The sequence below is a fragment of the Sus scrofa genome, chromosome 6 (genome assembly GCF_054392235.1).
Source record: "Sus scrofa isolate SSC_HxYL_T2T_F1_AM1 chromosome 6, Sscrofa_HxYL_maternal_Yorkshire_Landrace_v2.0, whole genome shotgun sequence".
In the NCBI taxonomy this organism is placed as follows: domain Eukaryota; kingdom Metazoa; phylum Chordata; class Mammalia; order Artiodactyla; family Suidae; genus Sus; species Sus scrofa.
The window spans coordinates 47,451,054-47,465,025 of NC_139388.1; the positions used below are offsets into that span (position 1 = coordinate 47,451,054).

At 50.8% G+C, this 13,972-nt stretch overlaps 1 protein-coding gene and 1 long non-coding RNA gene across 6 annotated transcripts in view; both read left to right on the forward strand.

Annotated features, from left to right (window-relative positions):
• CHST8 (carbohydrate sulfotransferase 8) overlaps positions 1-13,972 on the forward strand; it is a 121,753-nt gene that overhangs the window by 59,850 nt on the left and 47,931 nt on the right. The window lies entirely within an intron of this gene.
• LOC146402325 (uncharacterized) overlaps positions 3,678-13,972 on the forward strand; it is a 44,367-nt gene continuing 34,072 nt past the window's right edge. For all 3 annotated transcript variants that reach the window (XR_014805081.1, XR_014805079.1, XR_014805080.1), the window contains exons 1-2: positions 3,678-3,833; positions 4,476-4,643. This is a non-coding gene — a long non-coding RNA (uncharacterized LOC146402325). The remainder of the gene's footprint in view (positions 3,834-4,475; positions 4,644-13,972) is intronic.

Genomic DNA, 13,972 nt, shown 5'->3' on the forward strand with positions numbered 1-13,972 from the left:
AAGCAAGGACCCGTGACCAAGCTGACTCCTTTACTGAGACTTTGCAGCCTCCTGTGAGCCCCAGAGTGGCCGATGACCCAGGGTCCACAGAACTGGGCTCCACGGGCAGTGCTGTCAGGGGGCACTGAGAGTTGATCTCTGCAGTTGGGTGTAGGATGGCACGAAGCTGCGGTGAGCCTCCCCCTGCAGACCCAGGTGAGGAGCACACTGGGATCTGGAGCTGCCTCCTTCTGGCCATAAGTGGAGCTGGACCACCCTCGCCACGTGCCAGGTGAGGGGCAACCTGGACGTTCTATGGAAATCACATCAAACACAGTCATAAAACTTTAAGTAATGCTTACGTTACTTTCCCTGAGCAAAGTGTTCCTGACACAGGCTGTTTGTGTTGATTTGTTACTATTCATTTATTCTTTCCCTGTACTTCTCACAGCAGCCTAATTGTGATTCGGTACCAAGAAAGCAATATCAAAGTAATTTTCCACAACATTAGTTACAATTTTCTTCTGATCTTTCAAGTGAAACAATCCCATCCTGTTGGCTTCTCTGAGCACATAAACCTTGATTACATTTATCTGTTGGAAACCGGTGCTTACAAAGTGTATGTATCCAGTTGCATGGGTGGGTGGCCCCAAGGGTCCCGGACAAGCCGAGATTTCTACCTGTGGATGGGAGGTGTAGACGAGGGAGGCTGCCCTGCTCTCTGGATCCGGCAAGGCTGATGGGGGGGAGGGGCTACTCTGACTTTCGCAGCGGCAGAAACTTCTTTGGGAATGGAGCATCTGGGACCTCCACTGGTGGCACTGACCAAGGTGGGAGGGGCGCGGGTGGGCAGGTGAAAATCCAGAAACGAGCTTGAGAGGGCAGGCAGAGCCTTGAGTTATTTGTGGTTCCTTGGGGTTGAGCTGTCCTTCAGATTTCTCCCGTGCAGCAATCAGGTGTTAGCAGCACCTGAACTTCTCAGAGATGTCAGCAAATCTCACCTGGTTTTATGCATTAGATACCATCCTATGGGGCTGCCAACTTTTGTAAACCTAGCAATATTTCCCAAAATGTTTACCCTATTTTCAATCAGATCTTTTGAAAACAAATTGCTGTCAGTTAACCTACCTTCATTCTAAGATTAGATTTTCTTGAGTAGTGGAGAAGTCACCTACCCAGCTCTTTTCCAAGTCTCCAAGATTGCCAGGCCCTGAGGCCTCAGGAAACTCACTTCTTGCCCCAGGAGACTCCACTTGCCTCTTCCCTAAGTGGAAGACTCGGAGAGCAAGCCAGACGGGAAATGGCACATCCCAAGGTGTTGGCCCTGGGAGTGCAGGAGGCACCCTCCACGCGTGTGTTTGGGCAGCCTGACTTTTTATAAGCTGCCTTTCTTTATAAACTTTCTATACTAGAGAGATTGGAACACACACAAAAGTAATTTAGGGGAGTTCCCTGGTGGCCTGGCAGATTCAAGATTCGGCATTGCCACTGTTATGGCGTGGGTTTGATCCCTGGCCTGGGAACTCCTGCATGCTGCAGTCATGCCCCCCTCCCCAAGTAGATTGGAAAAGTGCAATGAACCCCACCACCCCCAATGGCCCCATCCACAGCCCCATCCATTTCTCTCATTTCGAAACATATACCAAATGGCCTATTAATTCAGCCATAAGCATTTCAATATATTTTTCAGTTTAAAAGATAAGAACTCTTTTTAAATATGCAACATTTCTTTGATATCATCAAACATCCAGTGTTCAAATTTCTGGTTGTCCCACAAATGTCATAATTATCTTTATTTCCAGTATCACGTTATCTAGATAAGGCCCACATGTTGCAGTTGGTGGATGAGTTGTTGAACTTGCTCTCAGTCTGAGTCTCTGCACATCTTTTTTTTTTTTAATTTTAAAAATAAATTTATTGGAGTTCTCATCCTGGCTCATTGGAAACAAATCTGACTATCGTGGAAGGACGCAGGTTCGATCCCTGGTCTTGCTCAGTGGGTTAAGGATCCGGCGTTGCTGTGAGCTGTGTTGTGGGTTCAGACTCAGCTTGGATCCTGAGTGGCTGTGGGTGTGGTGTAGGCCGGCAGCCGTAGCTCCAATTTGACCCCTAGCCTGGGAACCTCCATATGCTTCAGGTGTGGCCCTAAAAAAGACCAAAAAAAAAATTTATTGAAGTAGAGTCAATTTACAATGTTGTGTTAATTTCTGCTGTACAGCTAAGTGATTCAGTTATATATATGTTGTATATATTCTTTTTCATCCCCTTTTCCATGATAGTTTATCCCAGGATATTGAATATTGTTCCCTGTGCTATACAGTCGGATCTTGTTTATCCATCCTATGTAAGATAGTTTGCATCTGCTAATTCCAAGCTCCCAATCCTCCCCTCCCCCTCCCCCACCCCCATTCCCACGCATCTTTATTTTTCTCTTGCTATTTATTCAAGGAAATTGGGTCTCAAGTCCTATAAGTTTCCCACCACTGGGACTTTTGCTCATGGTGCCCATTTGGTATAGCTCAGAACTGTCTGCTGCTCTTTGGTATTCCCTATAAATTAAGGAAATTTAGCAGCTTGATCAGATACAGGTTTGTATTTTCATCTTTGTCAAGAATTCATGTGCAGTCCTGTGTTCTTCCATCAGAAGGCACTCATCTGCCCAGCTTTCATTTGGCATGTCAGTCAGTCTCTGACCAGCCTCTCATTTGCAGCTATACAATGTGATATTCTAACCATATCCTTCCTTCTTCATTCCTCTAAGTGGAATGGATTTTGTTTCCATGGGATGAGGTGAGGCATTGTTAGTGACCCATGAAGCCAAAATGAGCAGTGGATTGATCAGCTTATTCATTGATAAATTTTTAAAAGGTGATCTTATGATACAGATTCTGTTGTTAGCACATGACAAATGGTCGTTTGTTTTTTTTTAATGTTTGGTTTTTGCAGTGAATTTTCTTAAAGCGGGCCACTCTGCGTTTTAGTGAATTAGCTCTTTGCTTTCCCAAAGCTGTGGAGTTGTGGGTGGGAGTACTGGGGACAGGGTGCCAATGATGGGGTGCCAAGGGGGGAGGGCAGCCATGGTGACAGCTCAGGGGCCCCAAGTGCAGATTAAGGACTGGACAGCCTCTAGTCCATAGCTGGCCCTGGGGCATTCCTTCCAGGGCATCCAGGAATAATAATAATAATAATAACAATAATAATAATAATAACGAATGTTTACCGTGTGCCAGGTCTTGTGCTAAGCCCTTTGCATGTTTTTTAGTTTTTGTTTTTTGGCCACACCTGTGACACATGGAAGTTCCCAGGCCAGGAACTGAATCTAAGGACCTATGCCACAGGTGCAGCAATACTAGAGCCTTTAACCTACCGTCCTGGGCTGGAGATCGAACCCTTGCCTCCACAGTGACCTGAGCTGCTACAGTTGGGTTCTTAACCCACTGTGCCACAATGGGAACTCCTTTGCATGTTTTAATGCATATAATTTTTGTAATAAAAGAGGTACCAAGACTTATAAGGGGGACGCACAGACAACACTACTGCTGGCTAACACTCCCAGCCACTCACTGTGCACAGGTGTTTAGCGCTCCTATAATACTTTCAGAAGCATCCCCCACCCCTGAGTTAAGTACTGGCACACCATTTGACAATTAACCTGAGTTAAGAGAGGTTAAAAGCCATGCCTATGGCCACACAGCTTTGGGCTTCAGAGTCAAGATTTATCCTGAGGCCGCTGGCTGTCGTCCACTGTACCTGTGGCCTTCCCAACAGCAGTGATGCTTGGTGCAGCCTGCCTGGGCCTGGAGCAGAGCCTTGCAGAGGGGAGTGTGGGCCAAGGTTCGGGGGTGTGAGAGAAGGTACGTTGGAAGAGCTCCCCATGCGTTAGGGGCTGGAGTGAGACTTGGGGCTGAAGACACAGGCAGGCTTGGGGCACCCTAAGTCCTTGGAGCCTTTGTCGCAGGCTCAGAGGGGAAGCTCTAGAGATTCTGAGAGGGCAGTGGCTGCATGTCGTGGAGCTGTGGGCAGGAGCAGAGGAGGAAACCACAAAAAGCATGGCTGGGAGGGGCTGAGCAAGGCCGGAAGACATGGCAAGGCCCAGGGCAGGTGGAGATGGGAGAGGGTGGTTCGGGGGCATCGTGGGGGGAGGCAAGGGTGGAGACCACGTGCATGGGAGGATAAGGAGGGTTAGGGTTAAGGGTTAGGGCAGCCGTCCAGGTTCAGGGTGACTCTGGCTCAGGGTTTCTGGCTCTGGCAGATGAAGTTAGGGGTGCCGCCCACCGAGGCAGACACTTCAGGGAGTAGGGATCTGGGGGTGGGGGTGCTGGAGACCACGTGGTCTCTTTGGGGCAGGTGGCATCTGAGATGCTGGACAGCGTGTGTGGGGTTGGCCTATGATTCCTCCACCCAGGGTTCCAGACTCACAGACTACAGGAACAAGTGGCAGGAGCAGGAAGCTCCCACTCTGCCAACCCATCTTCCACCTGCATTTCCATTCACAGGTTGTGCATTCGCTCCTTCCCTCTCATGCACCCAAGGGCAGGGTCCTGCCTGGAAGGGTCAGGAGGTCTTCCTGGAAGCGGGGAGCTGTGGGTTGCTTGTTTGCCTTCTCTAGTGCACAAGAGGTGACAGGATGCTGACCTCCAGTGGAAGCGATGAAGTGGACCCAGGTGAGACTCTGTTGGAGCCTGGATCATGCATCATGTATCTACAGAGTGCACGATGCTAAGTATCATGCCCAGTACCTCACAGTTAGAAATGGGCAGGAGGGAGTTCCTGCTGTGGCTCAGCGGGTTGAGAACCTGACTAGGATCCATGAGGATGCAGGTCGATACCTGGCCTTGATCAGTGGGTTAAGGATCCAGCGTTGCTGCAAGCTGTGGTATAGGTCATGGATGTGGTGCGGATCTGGCGTGGATGTGGCTGTGGTGTAGACCAGAAACTTCAGCTCTGATTCGATCCCTAGCCCGGGGAACTTCCATATCCTGCAGGGGCAGCCCTAAAAAGAAAAAGGAAAAAAAGAAAGAAAAGAAATAGGACAGGAGCTCCCGCCATGGCATAGTGAATTAAGAATCCAACTGTAGTGTCTTGGGTCACTGCAGAGGTGCTGTTTGACCCCCAGCCCCACGCAGTGGGTTAAGGATCCAGTATTGCCGCAGCTGCAGCGTGGGATTCGGTCTCTGGCCTGGGAACTTCCATATGCCACTGGTGCAGCCATAAAAAAGAAAAAAAATGAAATGGACAGAGCCAGAATTCCCATGCCCATGGGTCTGACCCACTTAAGGGCTCCCACGAGGCGAGGGCTCCTGTGTTGCCTGGAGAAAGTGTGGCCCTCGCTCTCAGTTCTGTTACTGGGAACACTTGGCCTTGCCTGTGCCAATGCTGAAGGCTACAGGACAATGTCAGAAGGTTTGTCTTGTTCCATAGCAACTGTCTTTGTCCAGGTGTGACCCCTTGTCACCCCGAGATGCACCACCCAGCTAAAAGTCCTAGGCATGCAAGGGCCGTAGGAATAACTGCCAAAAGGCTCTTGACAGCTCACCCACATGCAGGTGGTAATGGAATAAACGGAAGCACGGTGGCCGTCCCTCCTAACCTCCTCTCTAGAGTTGAACAAGGCTGGCCCTGGGGCAGGGGCAGCCTGCTGGAACCAGGGTGCCTAAGCCTATGCTCTTCCTGGGACCAGGGAGGGGCCAGCCCCTCCAGTTTCCATGGAGCTGTCTGCTTTGCCTGGGCAGGTGGGTTTTATTGGAATCCTCTCAAGTCTATCTCCTGAAACCATTTTCTAAAGGCATCGCCGAACATCATATATATTTCCTGCAAACCTTGCAAGGCTGACACCTCCTTGTTGTGACTGTGAATATCAGAAGTGACATGTAATTGTAGTGATCCATCCTGTTAAGTAGCTGGCAATATATCATTGCAAAATCAGCAGAGCTGGGATTCTCAGAACCGGTGTGTCTAAACAATGCACCTGCAAATGCTCTTCCCCAAACACCCACCCAGGGCTCACAAAGCCCGCCTCACCTCCCTCGCCTCGCCTGTCTGTGGCCACAGCCAAGAAAATCTGACCCTGGGTGAAACTGCTCACTGAGTTTTTAGTTCTCTGGAGTGCCCACTCTTCATCACAGAGCACACCCAGCTCTCAAAGTCAGGCTGGGGGGCTTGTAGGAGCGCTTCTTCCAAGCATGGCCGTGAGGCTTCCTACCTCCCTTTCCTCAACCGGAGTGCCTTTGTGGGGATTCTTTCTGGTGCCACAGGCTGGACAGTGAGCTGGGCCAGCCCAGCCATCCCTGTGCCATCCTAGGGAAGGAAACTGGTAGGGTCAGTGTGGACAGTTGGAGGGTTGGGGACCAGGATGGCTGAGCCCTGCCTCGATGGGGTGGGAGCACTGAGGCAGGGCCTGCAGATTAGGGGTGCCAGTCACGCTGTGTTCTGGGCTAATTCTAAGGTAGTGTTGATCGAAACTGGTGTGGAGGATGCCCACTGGAGTTGTGCAAAGGATGATACTGACAAAGGGGCAGACCTGGGACCTCCATATGGCAGTCTGGACAATTAGTGCCAGAAAGGGGGCGGGGCATCAGAACACACAGTCCTCAGGTGTGGGCACTAGTCTTGGGGTTTGATGGGCTCTGAGGGTGCCGATTTTGGAAGCTTCTCTGGAGTCTGCTTTTGAGGGAGGGCTTCATGAAGGACCCTCCCTACAGCCCTCCTTGGGAGGCCCTGCCCTCAGGGGTGCTCGGCAGTGGGAGGTTCTCTGCCCCCGCCCTCTCTCACCTGAGACTGCAGCTCCCTAGCATCTGCTTCCCTGAGGTGGTCCCCTTGTCCAGGTTCCCCCAGCCCTCTGCAGGCAGAGGGTACCATTTTGCTCCCTGCTGCAGAAGACGCTGTGGAGGTCTCCAGCCGGAGCCCCACTTTTCCTTTGGTGCGTTAAAATCTGCTAAATGAAAAATAATGAGCATGTAGGAACTAATAACAGGAATCACCTAATTAAATTAGGAAACAGACATCATATCACTCTAATCTGAAAATTGATATTAATAGAAAATGGTCCCAGCATTGTTATGCTAAAGGTTCCTAGGGGTGGGGAAATTAAAAAGGGGAGCAGAACGGAAAATTGGGACGATCGTACCCAATAAGAGCGAGACTTATGTTCTCAAAGAACGAAAGATGCTAAAAATAGAAGACAGGATCAGGGTGGCTCTAATGAAGTAATGGACAAAGATGGCTTTGAAAACCACAGCGCTCCACGCGTGTGTACGATGATAATTTTTCAAATGAGACAAATGTATTTAAGCTTCAGTGTGCATGAAACCTAGTAATAGGTATCATTTATTGGTGCCAGGCACTGTCCCAGGTGCCTTTGTTTTATGTTCCTTCACCTTGTGAGACGCCTTATTGTTCTCGACTTATATTCAGAGAGGTTAGGTCAATTGCCCAAAGTCCCACAGCCGGAGTGGCCGGAGCCGGGATTCAAAACACAGATGTGCCTGCTTGCAAAGCCCTTCCTGGCCTCACTTTGCCCTCCCCGCCAGCTGCTGCTAGTTAATGTCAAGGTCTGCGGTTCTTGTATTTTCTGATGTTTTCCATTGGCTCCTCAAAGGGCATTTCTTGCCAACACCTGGCAGATGTCTTTGGCAGCCAGGCTCCCTGCCCCAGCCCCAGGGCTCCTCTGGCGTCTTGGTTAATAAAGCCCACACAAAGACACCTTCTGAAATTACAGTGCAGCTGAGAAACTGGGTCTCCCATTGTGTCCGGGGTTAAGCGGAGCTGGCGGTGCCGAGGCTCACACCACCCCCGGAAGCCCCGGGTTCAGGTCGTGTCCCCACAGCAGCTGGTTGTTCTCCCCACCCCAGGCCCCCACTCTGGGGGAATGAATTGGACTCTGTTCACCTGCGGTATGAATGGCATGAATCCTTACTCTGCGGGCCCGGAGCAGGGCTCAGGTGTGGGGTGACCCCTCCCCCATCCACCTGGCACAGAATGAATAGGAGGGAGCAGGGAGGAGGAGGAGCGCTTGGGATCTGCGTGAGATGCCCTGGAAGCATACCTGGTCTGGGCCGCCCTGGCAAGTGCACCTGGGTTAGCATTAGTGGGGCTCTTCTTACCCTGTCAACATGCACCCCCCCACCTCTGTACTATTCACCAACCAGGCATCCTCAGTGGCTGATGGTGGCAGGAGTCCTCCTGACATCAGAGACAAAGCCCCAACTCAGCCAGGAGCTCTGCCGGCCAGCACAGGAGGGTGGGGCCACACTCCAACCCCAACGTGGCACGGGGCACCCAGGGGTGGCCCCTTCTGCCGGACCTGCCACCCCACTCAGCCCCACTTGGCCTGCGGTCTCAGGGCTGTGGGAGGGGACGTGGGGAGAGGGGCTCAGGACACTGAATCCCACTGCCAGTGTGAGAAAGGGTCTCATCGGGTCCTGAGATGCGCTATCCAGGCTCTGCTAATGTTCCAGAAGTCCTAGGCAGCAGGGAGTGGTTCCCTGCCAGAACCAGGTCCAAGGACAGGGCTGTTGCTACGGTTGTTGTCCTTCTCCATGGCCACTGGGTGGTTCTTGTGTTTTTAAACCCTGAAAAGGTCATGGTGGTAGTTATGACAACGGAAGCGCTGGAGGCTGCTTCTGAAAGCCAGTGAGGGTCCACGGTGCAGTGGGCCTGTCAGGGACGCCCTGGGTGTGGGCTGAGGCCTATACCCCTCGGGCCAGGCCCTGTGGTGCTGTCACCCGAGCGGCAAATGCCTGCTGGATGGGAATGCCGGCCCCTCCTGTTTATGGCAACATCTTTCCTGTGATTCAGGGTCAGTGCGGGTCTCCTTCCTGAAGTCTTTGAAGGAAGCTGGGGGCTCAGGCTGATCCCATCTAAGCCAGAAGCTCATCGTTATGTATCTGCTGATGTTTTCATTCTAAAGCCTTTCTCCCGTGGATCTGTGGCTCTGAAGTTTTCACTCAAATCATGGTGGAACCCAGTAGACAGTTCTCTCACTTAAAAATTTTTTTCTCTGGAGTTCCCATCATGGCGCAGTGGAAACGAATCCAATTAGGAACCACGAGGTTGCGGGTTCAATCCCTGGCCTCACTCAGTGGATTAAGGATCCAGCGCTGCCATGAGCTGTAGTATACAGGTCCCAGACTCGGCTTTGATCTGGCGTTGCTGAGGCTGTGGTGTAGGCTGGTGGCAACAGCTCCGATTCAACCCCTAGCCTAGGAACCTCCATATGCCACGGGTGCAGCCCTAAAAAGGTAAAAATTTAAAAAAAATTTTTTTTCTTTATTTAGGAGTTCCCATGTGGCTCAGTGGGTTAAGGACCTTACATTGTCTCTCTGAGGATGCGGGTTTGATCCCTGGCCTTGATCAGTAGGTTAAGGATCTGGTGTTGCCATGAGCTGTGGTATAGGTTGCAGATGCGGCTCAGATCCCGTGTTGCTGTGGCTGTGGCGTAGGCTGGCAGCTGTAGCTCCAATTCAGCCCTTAGCTTGGGGACTTCCATATGCCTTATGCCTCGGGTGCAGCCATAAAAAATTAAAACAAAAAAAAATTTTTTTACTTTATATGGGAAAAATAGCCAAACTTAAATGGCCGCCGCTGCCCCCAAACAGCTACTGCTCACCTGGCTCCTGATGGAAGGCTAAGGAGCCCTGGGATGCCGTCAGGCAGGAAGCTGGGGTCTGCTTCTCACCAAGCCCTGCAGCCTAGCCATGGCCTTTCCTGGCCCTCCTCAGAAGTCCTAAAGACCAGCCACCTATAGAGGAGGCTGGCCTCTGTCCAAGCTCCCCGCTTGGCCAGCTTGGTTGTCCCCAAAGCAGGTCAAGTGTCTAGTGTCCGATCAGTGGGTCTCAGCCCAGGTGACTCCAACCTGGGATGGACCGAGGAGGTGATCTGTGAACCCCGCACATTCTGGTTGTGTTTCTGAAGGTGCTTCTTCATCCTAGGAAGAAAAGGCTGCATGGAAGGAGTCACAGAGCCCCACCCCACCTCCCCAAAGGCTGCAAGCATTTCTGATTATTCTCCACCTTTGCCTTTGGGGTCTGGGCTTTCCTAGAGGAAGGGAGATAGAGAAGAGGAAGGGATGGGGGGTGTCATTAAAAACCCATGGGTCACCAGGTCCATCAGAAAGTGACAGCACAGAGCTACTGGGGGGAGAGGGACGTAGGGAATGGGGTGGGGGAGGGGGTGGGGACAGATGGTTCCTGGCTTCTTGGGCTGCCACTCAGCTCCAGCCAAGAGTTCTGTGTGGAAGGCAGGCCCAAGGTGGCCAGATCCTCCTTTTAATTTTTTTCTTTTTTCGAAGAAGCTAAGACTCTTTAACATATAGTTTTTTATCATTTCTTCTAATGTTTAAGTGGCAGCTCAAATTTGAGAAGGTGTTTCCAGAGTTGGTTGGTCATGCTTGGCACCTTCTGTTGGTTGGATGGGCAGAAGGAGAGGGTCTGTCCACTATCCCACCCTCCCTCAGGCCGAGATCTGCCCCCTCCCTAGGCAACCCCCACCCCTGCCCCCAGGATGCAGAGGTGGTGGGTCTCCCTGGTGGGCACCATTAACTCCTTCCAGCCCCGTAGGACTCTCTTTAAGCCAGTCCACGAGTGAGTCATAGGCAGAGCTTCTCCAGCTGCCTGGGTACCAACAATGGCCTCCCAGAGCCCAAGGGCCCCTGCCCAGTTTGAGGGGCCAGGAGTCCTGCCAGATCACCATTTACCATTCAGGCTTGGGAGCTGGGGGCTGGGAAAGTGACTGGTCAGTGAGGTGTCAGGGAGACAACTACCAGGGGGTGGCCTCCACATATGGAGCAATGCCCCTGGGGCTGTGAGAAGTCCCAGTAGTATCCATGGAGGTGGCACTGTATGAACAGTGATGGTGGTATGAGTGCCTGGTGCCACGTACGACACTTTACGTGCTTTATACATATCCCTGCCCTGAAACCTCGCAGCAACCCGTCTCCATTTTACATGTGGGGAAACTGAGGCACAGAGAGGCTGAGTCACTTGTCCAAGGTCACACCACCAGGAAGTGGCAGTGCCTAAACTCCAACCTGGGTCTTTGGATCCCCAAGACATAAGGTCTTACGGGCGGCTCTGGCAGTTACTCAGAGCTGAGACATTATGTTGGAGGGCCAGCCTGAGGACCTGCACACACTGCCACACAGATATGTTGGGCGTGTTTCATTCCTGTGCATTGCAGACACATTCTGATGTGTGCATATGTGTGCTGGTGAAGGGCAAGGACCTGTGTGTGTGTGTGTGTGTGTATGTGTGTGTGTGTGATCTGCCCTGGCCTGTAAGAGCCTGTACACAGCCATGATGTATGCCTTGGGCTTGCAGCTCACATGGAAAGCACTTCCCACTGAAGCCTGGGGCTGGCTGCTCTGAGCATACACTGATGGTCACATCAGCCATGAGCAGGTGCGGGACACACACAGTTAGGGCCCCGACTGGGGCAGATCCCTGGGGCACCAGGGTGGAAGTTGTCTGTGGGTTGTCTGTCACGCCAGATGTGGGTGAGGAATTAATTGCCATTCCAGCAGGAACTCGGCAAAACCAGTTATTGTAACCCCCTGCCCGCGACCGGGGCAGACCAAATAATGAAATTACATTCATAATATTTCAGGTCGAGTGATTGCTGCTCAAATTAGTTCCTTCCCAGAACCCAGCCAGAAGTAGCGGCAGTAATTAAAGGATTTTCTGAGCTTAAACCAAGTCTGCTCGTCAAGCATGTACAATCTACAGGGCTTGCAAAGTGTGTGTGGGCCTTGTCCCTTCCTGGGGACTGGGATGGAGGACAGTCAGTGAGAGCAGGAAGGCCAGAGGCCGGAAGGAGGTGGATTCTTACTGCCGGGGGCCCTTTTCCACTTCCGTTCATTTGTATTAGAAATATTTATTACAGAGTTCCCTTGTGGTGCAGCAGGTTAAGGATCTGGCATTGTCACTGCAGCCACTTGGGTCGCTGCTCTGGCATGGGTTCGATCCTTGGCCTGGGAACTTTTACATGCCACAGGCATGACCAGAAAAAAGAGAGAATATTTATTACGAGGTCCCACTGTGTATCATAAGGAACTATAATCAATATCCCAGAATAAACCTTAATGGAAAAGAATATGAAAAAGAATATATACATAGGAGTTCTCATTGTGGCGCAGTGGAAACGAACCCAACTAGTATCCATGAGGACGCGGCTTTGATCCCTGGCCTCTCTCATGGGTTGGGGATCCAGCATTGTCATGAGCTGTGGTGTAGGTCACAGACACGGCTTGGATCCTGCATTGGTGGGGCTGTGGTGTAGGCCAGCAGCTGTAGCTCCAATTCAACCCCTGTCCTGGGAACTTCCATATGTCATGGGTGCAGCCCTAAAAAACAAAAACAAACAGATAAGAACATCTATGTATAACTGAGTCATTGTGCTGTACAACAGAAATTAATAGAACCTTGTGAATCAATGATACTTCAATAACATTTTTTTAAAGAAAAAAATGATATATTTGTGGAGTCCCCACATGGCCAGGCACTGGGATTCTGCAGTGAGTGGTCTGGGAGGTCCCTGCTCTCGTGGAACTCCACGGCGAATGGGCACTGGCGAATTCCTGGTGTCTGGCCAACTCCCTCCCCAGCAGGCTGGTCCCAGGAGCACTAGGAGGTCTAGGAGTGCCTCTTCCTTCCACGTTGGGGCTTGAGGCTGAGAAGGCACTGGGACGTCCCACTGACCAGAGAAAGAAAAAGGAAGGGCATTAGGATGGCGTAACCCCCTGCCCCTTGCACCTCGTCGACCTGTCTTATGTCTCAGAGGAAGAAGGCGAAGGGAGTCAGGCCCAAGAGCTGGGGTCCATTGGAGCTCACACCCTGGCTGAACATCTCTCCCTGAAGCCGGTTTTCTCTTTCTCTTTTCTCTTTTTTTTCTTTTTCTTTCTTTCTTTCTTTTTTTTTTTTTTTTTTTTTTTTTTTTTGGTCTTTTTAGGGCCGCACCCACAGCATATGGAGATTCCCAGGCTAGGGGTCAAATCAGACCTGTAGCCACTGGCCTATGCCAGAGCCACAGCAACTCGGGATCCGAGCTGTGTCTGCGACCTACACCACAGCTCACGGCAACGCCGGATCTTTAACCCAATGAGCGAGGCCAGGGATCAAACCTGCTTCCTCATGGATGCTAGTCGGCTTTGTTAACCACTGAGCCATGACGGGAACTCCCGGTTTTTTATTTTTTCCATGTGCTTCACTGAGGCGAACAAACAGCCCTCTTCAGGGAGACAAAAATGCCAGAATCCCAAGAAAGCAAATACCAGCAGTGTGGCTGATGGAGCTGATGTGCCCGCCAGCCCTGGGTAAAATAGAATCTACAACTTCCTTAAAACTCCAGAAGGATAGAGAAATCCCAGGAGTCAGAAAATGAGTGGGATTAGAGAGAAGCAGTGGGTGCCAGGGCATGCCTGGGGCGCCTTTTTTTTTTTAACAAAACAACTTTATTCAAGTATAATTTACCTGCCATAAAATTCACCTATTTTAAGCTTATACTTCAATGATTTTTAATACATTTACAGAGCTGTGTAATCACTGCAATCCAATTAGAGGCTATTTCCATTGCTCCCCCTCCCACCCTGAATCCCTCAGGCCCTTTGGCTGTCATTTCCCGTTGCCCCAGGCAACCACTAATCTACTCTCTGTCTTTATAGATTGGTCTTCTCCAAACATTTCCCGAAAAACATAATCATACACTATGTGCATCTTTAACATAGCCTCATGTTTGTGATCACTTGTCATCATGTAGCCTGCGTCAGCAGTTCATCCTTCTTTATTGCTGAGTCGTATTCCATTCCACGGATTCCTGCTTTATCCATTCACCTGCTGATGGACATTTGGATGGTTTATACATTTTGGCTCTTAGGAATAACAGTGCTGTGAACATTCACTTGCAAGTCATTGTATGAACAGATGTTTTAATTTCTCCTGGGTATATATTTAGAAGTGGAATTGTTAGGTTGTTTAGGACCTTTTTGTTGAATTTTTATTTT